This window comes from Mercenaria mercenaria, chromosome 18 (genome assembly GCF_021730395.1).
Source record: "Mercenaria mercenaria strain notata chromosome 18, MADL_Memer_1, whole genome shotgun sequence".
Lineage (NCBI taxonomy): Eukaryota > Metazoa > Mollusca > Bivalvia > Venerida > Veneridae > Mercenaria > Mercenaria mercenaria.
Genome location: NC_069378.1, coordinates 5,870,650 through 5,886,237, shown reverse-complemented (window position 1 = coordinate 5,886,237; position 15,588 = coordinate 5,870,650).

Below are 15,588 nucleotides of genomic sequence, written 5' to 3'. Positions count from 1 at the left end.
TGATTTTGAGTTCTGACCACAGTGTCGGGGCATTAAGCTGATCTGACACACTCATACAGATAACAAGGGTATATAGATACATATAATTATGCTAATCGACTATTGTAGTGATAGATTATCAGACTATTTCTATTTTAAATCGAACAAACTGTGCCATTAATTAGACATTTGCTCACTTAATATCGTTATTCAGTCGTTTTCGTCATTTTTTTGATATATATGGATATTGTTTTTTCATTTTAAGCATAATGAATTCCATCCTTTTCCATAAAAGTGTTTTATCTGCTAGAATAAACATTACCTTCACTAAATATATAAATTTTGCAATCATAACATAGTTTTCAAAGACGTTGTCACCTGTATTTATTCAGCAGCCTACGATTATTTATTTTCTCTTAAGCCGCCATATTTATGACGTCATAACTTTTTCCAGTCGCGTGTCTGGAAAGAGATACATGGGAAATTACAATAACTCACTTCAATCTACAATGTGGTATAGGTCTCTATATTTCTCAATATTTTTCTCACGGCGGCCCATATTCCCACACTTTGACATGCACTAAGACATAATTTGTTTTGTTTGTTTTGGGTTTAACGCCGTTTTTCAACAGTATTTCAGTCATGTAACGGCGGGCAGTTAACCTAACCAGTGTTCCTGTGTTCTGTACAAACCTGTTCTCCGCAAGTAACTGCCAACTTCCCCACATGAATTATCAGAGGTGGAGGACTAATGATTTCAGACACAATGTCGTTTATCAAATAGTCACGGAGAACATACGCCCCGCCCGAGGATCGAACTCGCGACCCCGCGATCCGTAGACCAATGCTCTTACCTACTGAGCTAAGCGGGCGGGCTGCACTAAGACATAAAAAGTCTTAAAAGATGACTATTTGTCAAAAATTGAAACATTGCAAACGTATGTATCCTTTTGTAATAAAGTACTGAATTACTAATTTGCTATTTTGACCGGTCAATACGATCAATTACTCGAAAGGTAACGATCATTTAATTGTAACATAGTACCAAACAAAAGAAATGCGAAACTTCACAGACAAGGCGACAGCGCCTGGCAACAAGAAACTCGACCATTCTACCAGCTGAGCTGCCGCATGTTTTTCGTAGCGTCACACAGATGATAGGTGGAATGCTGTTGACAACACTGTGGAGTACAAGTATTAACAATAAAAAACGTCTAATCGAATGAAATCTTCACCATTTGATTATCAAGTTTCAATAATTTAATACCTTGGCTTAAAGGTATATTAGACTCAAGTAATATACTATTGTAAGCTATTCATGGGTGTGTATTTTACGCTATAAAGTACGGGATCGCATCGTCTAAAATCCGGTATTAATTACAGAAATGGCCGGAACGGTAAAATACCACATGTAGAAAATAGCAATAAAAGTTATATAATTTTTAATTGATACTTAAACGGTGGGTTATATTTATAATTGATGTTGAAACAAAACAACTAAATAATTTGTAAATGCGTTACTTTTGTAAAAGTGTTTTTGGAGGGGTGAAAGTTGTTCAATGGTGGTACGCTTCTCCAGTGCTGATCTTGTTACTTGTATTAATGATCAACTGGAGTCTCTACTGACTGGCAATTTTTTCCACTTACGAATTCTGCAACTTACGGAAATCGTGTATAACCTGTACTAGTATACAGCACTGCTACTTGTATATATTTATAGATACTATTATTAACTGACGGATTTTGACCACTTACGAATTGTGTGACCCTTTCCTTTAGAATAGATACATTCTGGTACTTTACTCGGATAATGGTATTCCAGAATAATTCTTTTACTTTACAAAGACTTTGGATACATCACTTGTTTGTTGTGACTTACGGAAACAAGATCCGTTCAAGTTAAATTAGTTTTGTGTAAAGTGTATTAGAAAACCAATTAGTCTCTTCTTAGTTTTATACGTAAATTGCATGAGAGCAGCTCATAAGATTGCAGTGAGACAATAAACGTGTCGGTTTTCGCGAAAGTGTAAACACTTCCCCATAGATTGTATTTCCTCCAGCTATTCATAGGTTTTCAGGGCTCCCAGTAAAGTAAAAATGAGAGTTTTATTTCTGTTTTCATTTCCACAAACAGTAATAGTTTATTGACTGTATTTGTGACAGGTTAGTCTCTGTCAGTGTACATTTGATAACACTATATATAGTTTATGTAAATATAAAATTAACAAGTGCTTGATCATTAACAGTAATTAGCATGCATTAGGTTTACAATAGTAATATATAATGTATACACGTATAGCTGAGTGAGTGAGTGAGAATTTAATGAGAATTTTCTGTATTTGAAGTAAATACCTTAAAATAAATATTTTAGTGAACAATGGTCGTCGGATATATCTTTAAATGAGGTTACCTCGAACGAGTAATTTTTTGTATAGAAAATATCACAGTTTCGCGACTTCACGTATGATTAGAAAGCGGCTTTATAATGGCAAATTTACAAAATGTATGTCTGATACACCTTCATTAACAGAGTAAAAAGAGGTTTAATAATCTTGTCAAATTTCCATTTGTATCATTAAGGAAACGAGGAAATGAAATAAAATTAGACTATTTATGCTTAGACTATTTGTTATCACAGCTGCTAGGCTTACAGTTGATATGTTAGTGATCAGCCTAAAAAGCATTCTTAGTTTTTGTTAATAAGTAAGAAAAAAATCGAGTAGCCAACACTAAATTAATTTCCACAATGTAGGTAAGGTAGCAGGGTACACCTTCGAATTTTGGCCCCCGTCAATATTTGTTATAAAGAAAACATCGTGATTTTGGATGTCTGTAAATGAAGTTGAGAGATAATGATTATTAATTTCTTTAGAAAATTTATACAGCCGATACATGTAAAATTCTGATGTCAGTTGGAAAACTAACTGCTGGTAGCTTTGTATGATCAATGAGACACCATTTCGCGGAAAAATTCAATTCACGGAAGGGTTCTGTGCTTGTTGATTGATACTCAGGAACATTTTCGTTATTTTCCGAAAAAACGAGCTGGATGGGCCCCCATTCCGTTTAAATCCTGACGTTCAGTCAGGACTATTAAATTAAGAAATGCAATAAAATTGGACAGTGTTCTTGCAGCGGGATCATTGTAGACTGTTCAAAAGGTGCAAAATTGATGATTTTGGCACGCTATTTTTCATGGATGATGTAAACTTTTCGCTTTGATAACTTTCTTTATTCTTGTATGAGAATCCTGATCTTGCCATTAATTAAAAGCACAAAACATGCACGCAATTTATAAAATAGCCACCCAAATTTTGCTCATAGGGGAAGTGCAATATTGCGACTCGCTACATGTAAGACCGTCCGTGCCCAAAATTTTCGCATCTAAGTGTACCTTGCTACCTTAAGGAAAATCTGCCAAAATTAAATTTTGAAAGAACTCTTAAATTTGTGCGGTTATAAATAGTTTAGAACCTCTTCTTCGATATTCTAAACTTTCTGGGCACTTAAAACGCTACCTGACGGCACAGCAGCTCAAAAATGTTACGGTGAGGACACATGAAAGCATAAAAGTCAATACACACGCATACGATTTTTTGGATTCTAGCTCCAGTAACAAGGTTCTGGTACAGTAAAACATCATTTTTATCGTTATTAACCCACACAGCGCATATTTGGCCCACCAGCTATGCAGTTCGTCAATCAGGGGTATGGTCGGACGGTGGGGACCCCATGAAATAAGAAAATAAGGGGTGGATACATTTTATTTTCGCAAAATGGTGCAGAATTGATTGCCCTTATATCATTCCTAATGACAAAATACGTTAAATCATGTCAGAAAATGGTAAAACGGATGTATTGTACGTTCTTTGTCTCGTAGCGACGATTTGTAAATTTTGGCTAAATTTGTGCATTAGGGGTAGGCAAGTTTATAGTCTCTCATACAGATTTCTTTTCATGCTATTGAAAACATTTTATTTGGTTGAATTGGCGAAAGACATGTAAAAGTTCAGAACAAGTAAAACCCTCTTTTGTTCATTAACTGAAAAATCTTAAGGTAGCAGGGTACACTTTCGAATTTTGGCCCCCGTCAATATTTGTTATAAAGAGAACATCGTGATTTTGGATGTCTGTAAATTAAGTTGAGAGATAATGATTATTAATTCTTTAGAAAATTTATACAGCCGATACATGTAAAATTCTGATGTCAGTTGGAAAACTAACTGCTGGTAGCTTTGTATGATCAACGATACACCATTTCGCGGAAAAACTCAATTCACGGAAGGGTTCTGTGCTTGTTGATTGATACTCAGGAACATTTTCGTTATTTTCCGAAAAACCGAGCTGGATGGGCCCCCATTCCGTTTATGTCCTGACGTTCAGTAAGGACTGTTAAATTAAGAAATGCAATAAAATTGGACAGTGTTCTTGCAGCGGGATCATTGTAGACTGTTCAAAAGGTGCAAAATTGATGATTTTGGCACGCTATTTTTCATGGATGATGTAAACCTTTCGCTTTGATAACTTTCTTTATTCTTGTATGAGAATCCTGATCTTGCCATTAATTAAAAGCACAAAACATGCACGCAATTTATAAAATAGCCACCCAAATTTTGCTCATAGGGGAAGTGCAATATTGCGACTCGCTACATGTAAGACCGTCCGTGCCCAAAATTTTCGCATCTAAGTGTACCTTGCTACCTTAACTGATATCTGTTATCGAGCATTCCTGGTAACAGCTTTATTGGATAAGACAACTTTGGTCTCAGTTGACAGGCTCGGAAAAGATCGAAAGTTTCGTACAGAAATGCATGTATGTAAAAATTAAGCGTCTGAACTTTTAGAGATCCTTTACCATTACGTGAGCCACGAAATTGTGCTTCACAAGTTTTTACAAGCGTCTTGACACAATAGATATTAGTCGAAATTTATAGTTCCATCTTAATGAATAATCAAGAATTCTGAAGTTGTGTATTCTTGGGGTCACATTTTTTTTTTTTTATAATTTATTTTTCAATCTTCATACATTTACAAAATATGATGACTTGGACAAATGTTTTTAACAATAGATACAAAACATGTATTTTATGGTCATCTAATTAAACAAACATTTGTAGTAATGGATGTCACAAGAAGACTTTTTCTATATATATATTTTTAGATGAAAAAAATTAGAGAACAAAACATCTAAGAGAGAAAAAAGTTAAAAAGAGTAGATATTATTGGATGTTTAGATCGTCTCCAAACTCATATAATTGTCTAAAAATTGTAATGGTTATTTATGCTACAATCATGTAAAAATCAATTTGTAGGCACACTGTCTAGAAAGTATCATTTTATTATATAGATGAAGAATAAAATATGTAAGATATTTTCTTTTTTTTTTTATTATTATTATAGCCAACAGCATCTACATTCATACCTCAAAACCAGACCATTTGATATTATGTTGGTTTATTTTGTCATTTGATAATGCAATTTCTTTTTCAAGTTTTATCCTGATTTTAAGATATGATATGAAACTGTCAAAACTGAGTGTTTGTTGGGGTCACATTTTATAAAAACATCCGAGTCCTTCCATAAAATATAGGATTCTAACTTCTCAAACTTAAACATATTAGCATTGTCTAGCATGGTATGTCAAATGTTACAGAAATTCTTCGAAAACATAAAAACCGTCATTCTAGAAATGGTAAAGTAATAAAATCAAATATAATAAAGTGTTTAATGGTCGTTTGGGGGCATAATGTTATCTTTTATGTTTGCTGAAGATTCGTTATTCTCTGTACAGACAAAACGATGTCATTTTTTTTAGCTTTAACGTCATACGAAATTATGGTGAATTTACAGCTTTTGTCTGTGGAGGAAGACCCTGGATGCACCTCCGAGCAGGCACCTACGTAGAAGCAACTTAAGACAAAATTTATGACTGTTGTTACATATTTTGAAAATGATGAGATTATTAAATTTTTTTATAGAAACATGTCATAAAGAGAAATTTAAAATGGTTTATTAGAAAAAGTTGATGGAATTGTTTCTTTTCCAGTTTAAATGGACTAACCCACACAATTTAGGCGAAAAATAATTTCTACGAAAATCCATAAAACAGCGAGTACTCTGAAAGTGACTCTAGTGGTACAAACTCGTTGACATTTTTTGCGAGGTATTCTTATAAATAATCAAAAATATTTTGCAGAAGGTAGTAAACCGTTGCAACGCTTTTGAAATAATCCAGAAAAAAAAATTTAAATTAAAATTTGACTTGCTTTTTTCCCAAAAATAACTTTTATTTTCACTCACTATCATGCATACATTCTAAGCCAAACTTGGACTTGGTGGAAATGATAATGTTGAAAAACATCACCAAACTATGGATGAGCAGTTTTAATTGTTATTTGATAGATTTCATGAATAGGCCAGGAATGTACATTTTAGTTTCAATTATTTCTTTGAAAACAATCTGCCAGTCTTTTTAACCCTTTAGAAGGTTAATCAGTTATAACAAAATGTATCAGATGATTGGCAAATATTAAAAAACAACGAACAAAAAAAGTAAAACAAGATGCCCACGAGCAATATGTCGAGCCCGCCAGCTGTCGTAAGGACTTGGAGTTGCATACGACATTCTAAGTCTGCATAAAAATCCTAACCAGTAGAGATAGGTCATAATACACCTCAAAATTGGATGTAACATGCATGTTGTACTACAGGAAAGTGGTCTTGATTTTTCCCTACGACCAGTAATAAAAAAAAAGTTACAATATAAGCTATTAATAGTAACAACAAAGGGAAGTAATTCTAGGTTCTTGCGCATGACACACCGTCTCATGATGGTGAACAATTTTGGATAGTTACATCAAAATCCCTATATACATGAAAAAGAAATGCTCCGGACAAAGTCATTCTGGTATCTGACCTTTGACCTCTAAGTCTGACCTTGACCTTAGACCTAGGGACCTGGTTTTCGCGCCTGACACTCCGTCTTATAACGGTGAACATTCATGCCAAGAAACATCTAATTCCCACAATGCATAAAACACCCAACATCCGATCGGACTATCGGATGTAAATAAGCTGTTTCTGTACAGAGGGAAGCTGGTTTTATCAGTGATAGGCAGCAAGCAAATGCTGACTAATTGTACAGGATCTATAAATAGCTAAAGCATACGATGGGTTTCTACAAAAATGTCCTACCTTTATTTTTGCATGTCTACAGGTCAGTAACTAATAAAAATAATTAATTACTGCACTTCTCTCAGAGAGTCAACAAAGTTAAGCCAAATTTTAGTCCACCAGTTGTGTGTTTTCCGTTGCAGAACTTTTGTTTTAATTTGTCTCCTTGAAGCAAAAGGGCTACTTATGTCTTTCTCTGATGTCACTTTTCTATTTACATGTTCATTCCAGTCAAGTGTTGCAATGTTAGTACTGAACCTGTATGCTTTTTCAGAAAAGTTTATTCACTTATCCTGATATTGCAATAATGCATTATTAAAACTTTCTACGTAAAATTTATCTATGCAATGTACACAATCACTTGCTGTTTTATAGATCTGAATGCTTGTAAGAACATGTGTCAATAACTTTTCAGCTTTTTGGTCTGTGATAATAATTTTGCTGCTTTCATAATTTACATCTGTCTTGCACCTTGAAGTTTCATGACACTTCTCATGGTTGCCTTTATAATGCTCAACAATGTTTAGTATGCTAGATCGTAGCTTGTCTTTTTTACCATCACAGTTTTTCATGGCCTTATAGACATGCGTTTTAATGCTGGCTGCTTCGTCTGATAACTGGTGGTGCCAAGTGGACCCTTCTTTATACTTCGGCCCTGAACAGACACTTTTTACTTCTTTTGTGAGATTTTTTTTTGTTCCATGCCAAGTGTCGTTCGTTGATGTTGTTCCAATGCGTTCTGTTTTAATAAATTTGTTAACACTTGGATTTTTGTCATGGCAATGTAGTCTTACTTGAATATTTTTATCTTCGTACATATAGTTATCAAAATGTTCATACAGTTTTTTGGTTCTGATCAGTTCATGTTTTTGAGAAGATGGTGAGTCCTTTTTGGTTACATGTACAGTTTTAAGTACTTTATGTGTATTTGCTCCTATACACACAACATCTGTGTGGTATGAATTCTTCCAGGTGCCATGCCTGGCATCAGTCAAAATGTCAATATATCCTTCTCCGGGATTTGATTGTATTTCTGACTGTATTGCAAGATCACATGATTCTTCAGTCATTTCACTGACTACATTGCTGTTTTTAGAAAACACTTCTTGAATGTAATTATCTCCAAGACAACCTATACCTGCAGCAGTAGATAATCTATTGAATTGATTAGGTAATATTCCTGACACATAGTACCCATGCAGCATTCTAAGATTAGCCAAATACTTTTTGTTCCAAATACTGACTACTACTCCATGTCAAAATGTGTTTGTTTTTGCAAATAAATTTTAGCACTTGACCAAAGTACTTAGTTACTGATAATGTGAGTTGTTCTTTACAAATTGTTGAGTGATCAAGTACACGTTTAGTTAGGTTTTCTATATTGCTTGATGAGGTAAGGAAGAACTGTTCATCTCCATAATTCATCATGTCTTCACTAATGCTTCGAAATGAATCATCATAATAACAATGACCCTGTTGTTCCTCTTGATTCTCTGGTTCAATTTGGCTTGTCTCAATGTATCGAGCTTTGTATGAACTCATAACTTCCATCAATAACTGCTTTGATGTCACATTGTTAGGATTTCCCTCACCTAAATGTGATTTAATGGCCCTAACAAGATCTAAAATGTCCTGCTTCTCTTCTTCATTTTCACATATAAATCCAATTTTTCCTTCAACATATTTCTTTCTTCTTTCTTGATTACGTTTTTTTACAGCACTTGGATTGTCCTTATAATATTTTCTATGTTCACTTTGTTCCTCCATAATTATTTTTTTTTAGAAAAAGCTGACCTATAATCATATATACCACATGTAGCTCAATTAGAAAATGTATTGCCATGATGCTGCTATCAAATCATTGATAAAACAAAATATCACATTTCTGTTTTAATTGGCACACTACAATACAATACAGAGGTGTGACAGGACTAGCAAGTTTGGTATTATCTTGTTTCTAATAATTCATATATTAAATTAGTGCATATTTTCTGAAACAATTAATGAAAGAAATTCAGTATTTCATTAAATTTAATTCCATTAAGTCAGTTTAAAATATTATCAAGTATAACAATAGGTGGCTGCATATGTTACTTACCCTTACATATTTGCTTGGACTATATTTATATGACCTTAGTCTGAAATCATTTTAGGAGGGAATTGCATAATTTTAGGAAAGCTGTTTTGTTTGTATATTGAGTTAATCAAATCTAGATGTTTTGCCATTACTGGTCACAGAAGAGCGAAAACTTACAATTGAAGCTCTTTTCAACCACAATAATTGGGATTTTATCATAGTGCCACCAACACAAGAGGGGAAAAATGAGGTCAGTGATACTGTTCACAATGTGTCACAGGAAACTGGCAACAGAAATGTTGTAGCTGATGGATCAGCTGCTACTGGAAATTTAATATCTAATGAAAGTAGTGATTCTGATTCAACAGATGATAGTGCATGTGAATACTGCCTTTGTTCTCCATGTGTAACTGCAAATGAGCAGTCCTGGATGGGAAAGGGGTCAAGGCCAAAACCTACTAATCATGTTTCAAGAAAAATCGGATATAAAAAAATTTGGTCAATGCTTGAAAGAAGAAACGCCTGGCGTAAAAGAAAGTATCTTAGGAAAAAAGCGAGAATGCTCAGGAAAAGTGAAGAAAGCACTGTTCAGGTACAACGAGAAATAATGCCAGATTGTGTATTGAATTTAGTACGTGAACGGTATCCTAATCCACCTGGACAACCATATACTGGACACTGTTGGTAACCCCAACCCATTAAATTAATATTCACATACTGTATATATTATAAATAAAAAATCAAAACTTGCATTTACTTAATTTGAGGATATTATCATTATGTAGCGTTACTGACACTGTAACCACTAATGGAATTTTTCAATGTTTATTTCTGGGTTTACGCACATTTAAACATATAACCAGCTCTGTGTTATTCAATTAACTGGATGTTATTCGGATAATTCTGACAATACAACACTTTTCTCAAGTAAGTCATATAGCATGATTTTCATATAGCATGAAGAATATTTACATTTCATGGACTGCCATGTGACGACACTGCTAATGTTTACAAACAATGTGGTCACATGGTGATTTGTATAATAAGCTCCTCCCCTAAATTCAAATTTGAATTTCTGTCATAAATTCTTTTGAAAATATAAGAACTTTTTTCTCCACAGAATCTGATGTTTTTCATCTAGACTGATAAAAAAAGTCATCTGGCTTCATGCAGGATATTTTTCACTGATTAAAAACACCATTTTACATCATATATTTTAAAAATCTTTCCCTGAACTGAAAAGTGTTAAAAAATCAAGGGAAACCACCCATCAGCCATTACCTCCCTTTTATACCTAGGTTGGGTCTTTAAGAAGAAATGCTCTGGACAAACTTCAATTTGACATTTGACCTCCGACTGTGACCTTGACCTTTCAGGTAGGAATATGGGGTTTGCACATGACACTCCTTCTCATTGAGGTTAACATTCGTGCCAAATATAAGCAAGATTGGTCCATGTATGTTAAAGTCATGGTCCGGACAAAATCGGACGCACGCACGGACACACGCACATACACCGAACCGCCAAAAGTGGCGACTAAGTCGAGCTCACCGCAAGCGGGCTCGACAGAAAATGCTTGTGTGGAGAGAGTGATGTGGGGGTGGCTGTGTTGGAGTAGGGTGGCCAGTAATATGGGCAGTTGATCTGATGACGGGGACCGTATCAAGACACACGAGAAACCAAAAGAGAAAACAAAACGTTGCTTTTGAACGGATGGACTGGCATACAAATGTATGAACAATATTTCTACATTTTCCATTCCACTACACCAATTATATTCAAGAAAAAAATGACAAAAACACAGAAGCTTGAAATCTAATTTTTATAACGAAAATATGGCTAATAACAGAAAGGTGTATTGTTTCACTACAATGATAGCAATAGTTACAGAACCTGTCATTCATTTGGAATTTCCATGAATTGGTTGAAGTTTTATTAAGTATGATATGTAGTTATATATGTAATTACGGAAATGCTAACTTGACAATCGCGAACATAATTTGAAAAAAAGGGAACAAAAAGGGGCATTATCTAATCAAAATGTAAGCACCAGTAACGGAACCTAGGTCGTTTAGCTGGTATTATCAAAGGAAAGGCGGCAAGTATGAAGTGACATTAGTTGTAATGAGTAATACTAATACTAGAGATATCAGCTTGTACACACGGCACCAATGCTGCATTAGCTCTGGTGACTTTGGTCACGGCAGGCTAAAAATTAGTTAAATATTTCTTTTATTTTAAACGGTCTCCGAGTGAGGTTCAGACCTACGACCCTGCAGTGGCAAGTTCGACGCGCTAACCATTCGGCCACACCGCGTCAAGACGAAGGATGCACACACCAGAGTTTCCAGGAAATCCTTGTAGGGATTCAGATGATAAGAAGCGGAGAATATTCAGGTATCTTTTAACATTAATGTGTTACACTGACTTTGATCCGAGGCGTACGCAGTATGCGCTGTTTAATTATTTGTGCCAAGTTTAAATTCCTCATATCCTTACACAGTTAAGGCCAAGACCCTAATAACACACAGGTAATTACATACCGTAATGAACGTAACATTTGACGCCAGCTTGGCTCGAACTCGCATCGCTAGGGCCACACCATTTAGCAATACTGTAAAATCATTTAATTTCGTGGGCATGAAATTTCGTGGTTTTGGTCAAAACGGCAATTTCGTGGGGATATGAATTCGTGGATTTCAACTTTTGAACATAAAATGAATGGGATTAAATTTCGTGGATTGACTCAACCACGAAATCTACGAAAATCTGTTCCCCACGAATATTAATGATTTCAGAGTATTAGATTCGACTATGCTACCAACTGTGCTACCGTAACAACTCCCCCTTCCCCCCCCCCCCCCCCCCCCACCCCAACCAAAAAATAAATAAAAATACATAAGTCAGTATATATTGGCCCTTCTTGACGGATTCGGAAACGAACCTACTAGTGCCCGACTTATGGTTAATACCCGTTAGAGTTCATATATCAATAATTTGTGTAAAAAGCATAATTCAAATTTATAAAAAGCACATCTTTGGAAAAATTGCTTACAGTATTAATACAGAAATATGAAGAGTGTGATTTCACACCACATAAAAACCTAGTCTGATCATAAATTTCACAGGAAATATGAAATGTGTGACTGTGTTCTTTGAAAAATGAGAGTCTACTCTTCATATCTGCGACCAGTAGGATCCAATGCATGTGTGGAAATCGTGATCTCGGTACTTCATGGCCCTACAATACCTACTACGCCATTTTTTGACATGGCAGAAAAGAGCCACACTATTCTTTTGATTTTTTCATTAGGAGGAGCATTAAGAAAGCAAGACTTTGACTAAACAAAATTTAAGAATCTTTCACTGGTTGCGGGTAAAGATGGGAATATACGGCACGAGGGTAACTGTTTAGGCGGCAACGAGGCTCCTTAGAAGATATAAAGGAAAACGAAGGTTTTTTTAAGGCGCTATTTTGTTATAGTAGCATATGAATTTACGCAGTTTAAGTAGTATATTAGATTATTTATAGATACCGAAATACACACTGAGGTATTTAAGCGGATTCTGATAGTTCTGTATAAATGTATCCTAATCCTTTAATCATATGTTCTGATAAGAGTTTCGTATATATGGTTCGTGGCATTTGTGAAGAAATTACATGGTGGTTAACCTAAGAGTATAGTGAAGTTTCGATTAATCTACAGGCATGAACACATATTACATCAGTGACGGTAACATCCTGACAGTGGATTCCAATCTTGGTTTATCTACAAAAAAAAGGCAAGGAAACACGTCAATTTATTAATGGTTTCGGCCAGGTAATAGCATCGAAGTCTGAGAACATGGAAATTGACTGTCTAGTGACATAAATCATACAGCATGACGAGATACAGCACGAAAGTTTAATCAGTTATTCTAGATTTGTTTGAGACACATAAAGACTTTATTTTGTCTTTCACTGAAAGTGTGCACTGTGTTATAATCTTTTTGTCTTCCATTTCTTTTGTTAGATTTTTTCCAACTCTCTTGCATCAAAAGTATAATATGTATATAAATATAAATGGATAAGGGTGTGCTTTAATCCTACACAAAGGCATCTGCGCAGTCTGGTTAGGATCAATGCTGTTCGCTTTCAAAGCCTATTACAATTAGAGAAACCGTTAGCGAACAGAACGGATCCTGACCAGATGCGCAGACTGGTCTGTATCCATGCTGGTCGCAAACGCATTATGTTGATTTTCTCATGGCGCGGCTCATTTATGTTCATTACAAAACTACAGTATTCAAAACAAATTCAATCGAGCTTCTTAAGTCTTTACAAAATTCATGGGGGCGCACGTTGCATTTTACATAACTTTTTAGAGACAACCATATTACATCTACAGTTATGCCACGAACCTGGAAATTTAGCTAATATTCCTGTCTTGTTGCAACTGCAGAAGTCATCATATTCAGCAGACAAAGCTCCTAGAATTTTAAAGCCAGGAGATTTTGCGCCATCAAAGTAGTGAATGATAAATTAACAGTTACTGCCGCTTACGATTAAAATACAATATTGTAAGTCGCATTACATCATTGATTGACATTGTGTAATCTTGTACGATATCTTGACGGAAACCTTCCTTTCCAGACGTATCACACAAAAGAGGAAAGATTCGTAGTGATAATAACAGGAATGTTATTAAGAGCGACCACTGAATAACTGTATTCTTTTATGGTTCCATGATGCTTATTATACACGATTTGCATGAAAGATGAGAAATACAAGTATCTAGTTACAAAGTTACAAACTGTCAGTGACATATTTAGGTCAATGTCTAACGATTTCATAAACTATCTGGTATGTGTTCCTGTAGGAATATAACTAATTTCCAAGAAGTGCAAGCAATACCTTGCAGGCTTATTTCTTGCAGGCTTATTTAAAGACAATTATTGTCACTGAGTGTCTACCTAGTCAAAATATCAAAATATTAATCAAAAGATTGAATAGGTAGTAGTGCACTTAAAACAAAACTTTATAATTGTGTGCGCATAAATGTGTACTAAACTGAAATACACAACCGCCTCTGTAGCCTAGTGGTAGAACGCCCGCTCCGAGTGCGGGAGGTCATGGGTCCGCGTCATTCCAAAAACGTAAAAATGGTACTAGTAGCTATCTCGCTTGGCGCTCATCATAAAGATGATAGTGCTAGGACTGGTCAACCCGGCGTGAATATAATCTGTCTGGGTGGGGTATCATGTCTGAAAACACACAAACACACACGCAGGCACAAACAGACACACACGCACACACACTCATATTGGAACACAGTGGTGCAACACCTTAAAACAGGCAGTGGGGCTCTGGAAAAAGGCCTACTGCCCATTCCCGGTCCCACTTCGCAACGTTTTCTTTTTCTTTTTCTTACTTTTCATCTTCAATTAGAGTAAAAGTTGTTTTAAATAAACAAGTCAACTACTATGAAAAGGCACCAATAAAATAGTTAAATACAGATAAAAGGGTCAAAACGATAGCTGATACCTATTTTTCTTTTTCTTCTTCTTTTTTTTCCAAAAGCAAACACAACATTAAAATTAATTACAATAAATTAATCATCTCCTATGTTCCTCAAAAATTCATTGGGACGCACGTTCAATTTCATATAAACGTTTTGGACGCAACCGTGTATACTTCAGTGACAGTTGCAATATATTATTAAACGAATACTTATTCGAAAGTTTAGGAACAAACACTGATAGGAAAATACGTTCTCATTAAATCATGAAATAAACTTTCAATACTAAAAATACATTTAACAAATATTCAAGGCCTTCGAGTGGTTTAACGTGTAATTTATCACGGTTCAGAGTTCAGATGCGTAGGAAATGAACCACGAGGGCGTTAGCCCGAGTGGATTAATACTGAAGCATCTGAACGAATGTTAGAATGTTCACTTTACCTGGCTTGCAAAATATCAAATCGTTTACGTAAACTGAACCTGTGCGAAAAGAAAAAGAAACAAATAGATGTATCTACATTAGAGTAAACCTACGACGGCTTTTAGTGCTTTTTACTTTTATCATGAGTCACTTGCCATGTTACTTGGAACTATTTTTTCACAAATAAATGCAAATCAATGCGAATAGAATAGAAACAGTTTCATCAATGCTGCCTGCAGCACATCCCTTCACTCACTGCGATCAGAGTTATCCAAATGGAATAGGGATAATTTGTTATTTTATAAACAGAAATAAACGATACAATGCAGAACAGAAACTTCTCAGAGAAGGGAAGAAAAATAAAAGAGAGAAAGTGTAAGGCGCATTCGTTACCGAGCATACATTTCCAACTGCACACCTGCGCCCTATTGTGAAAA